The sequence below is a fragment of the Myotis davidii genome, unplaced genomic scaffold (assembly GCF_000327345.1).
Source record: "Myotis davidii unplaced genomic scaffold, ASM32734v1 scaffold68, whole genome shotgun sequence".
NCBI classification, from domain to species: Eukaryota; Metazoa; Chordata; class Mammalia; order Chiroptera; family Vespertilionidae; genus Myotis; species Myotis davidii.
The window spans coordinates 105,061-106,930 of NW_006300376.1; positions in this window are offsets into that span (position 1 = coordinate 105,061).

The window sequence follows — 1,870 nt, forward strand, 5'->3', positions numbered from 1 at the left end:
CTTTCCCTCAGTTTCCCACACAATTTCAACAACATACCCAACAACACGGACTTGGGATTGTTCATCTGTCTGTGGAGAAGGGTTTGTGCAACCAGGAGCAAAGTCTGACTGAGGTTGGAAAATCACGTTCCTTTCTGGAACTGTACCTCCTTTCTGCTCACCTCAAGTCTTGACTGTGTTATGTTGTGTTCTGCCTAACGAATGCGACAGCCCATAACATGCTTTATTAAAGGACCACAAACCTCTGTCTAGTCTTAAATAATTGAACACTTGAGTTTGAATCTTGCAAATCTCTTCTCTGTCTGTAACTGGATGTTCAGTTTGAGATGGCAAAGGCATCGTATTTGTTCCCGAAGCCATGAGTTGTAAAAGAAAATCTCCTCAAATTCATCCCTGTCTGATTGACCATTCTGTTTGAGCACTCAGGAATATGACACTCCCCGCCCCTTTGTTAGGTGGGGCTGTGTGACTACCTCTGCCCCTGGGGCTAGAAATGGAAGTGTCATTTGTGGGCCAAAGCATTTCATTGCTGGTGGTAGACCCACCAGGGCTCCTGTCCCCACCCCAGTGGTTATAGAGAAGGTGGATGCCTATATTGCTGTAGAGAGAACAGTTACTTTGGGAAGTTGCCCAGGAAGTGCAGTTAACATTGTACAAGTGAGAAATCTTTGTTGTGTGAAGCCACTATGATTTTGGAGGATTGTTTGTTACTGAAGCATAACAACCTATTTTGACTAATAAGCCATATCATATTGGAACTTTGCATTTTAATTCCATGTAGTATTATTTGTAATTAGCTGTCATTTTACTATAATTCTTTCTCTAACCTTTATTTGCTACAACTTTATTGAGGTATAATTGACATATAATAAGTTATACATATTTAAAGTATATAATTTCATGAGTTTTGACATATTAATGCACCCATGAATCATCACAATTAAGATAATGAGCTTCTTTACCACCCCAAAAAGTTTCCTTGTGTCCCTTTATAATCCTTGCCTCTCTCTCTCTTTTCCACCCCTACTCTATATTTTCAAGAATCTTACATAAATAAATCTTACAATATATATTCTTTTTTGCCTGGCTACTTTCATGCGGCATAATTATTTGGAGATTCATCCAGGTTGTTTGCATGTATTAGTAGTTCATTCCTTCCAATTTCTGAGTAGCATCCTATTGTATGGATGTATCACAATTCATTTACTCATTTTCTTGCTGATGAACATTTGAGTTGTTCCCAGTTTGGGACTATTTACAAGTAAAGCTGCTATGAACATTCATGCGCAAGGCTTAATATGGACAAATGCTTTCATTTCTCTTGGGTAAATATTTAGGAGTGGAATGTGGTAGGAGTGTGTTTACCTGCTTAAGAAACCACCAAACTATTTTCTAAAATGTTTGTACCATTTTATATCCCTACCATCAATGTATGAGGATGCCAATCGCTCTATATTCTTGCAATGCTTGGTATGGTCTGACCTTTAATTTAGATTAAATGATTACACTATCCCAAGTTCAAAGCTTTGTTCCCAATGTCATCAACTTATGTTCTTGATACTTTTTGCAATAGTTTCTTAACTGGCAGTCCTCCTTCAGATAAATTGAGGTTGTCAGGCAGGAACTCTGTGAACTTCCTCCCACCACCTATACACTTAGCTCTCTCAGTGCCAATCATTCCCACCTTGCCTCCTTGCAGAGCAGGGGAGCTGTCTCCATCTCCTCCTGTCTCAGTCCCTCTCTCCCCCTAACTCTGTGCCCTGGACCCTGTTCTCATCCAGTGAAGCCTCACTCTGTCAGGCAACTTTTTCTTTCTTTTTAAAAATATTTTTATTGATTTTAGAGAGGGAAGGAGAGGAAGAGAGATATA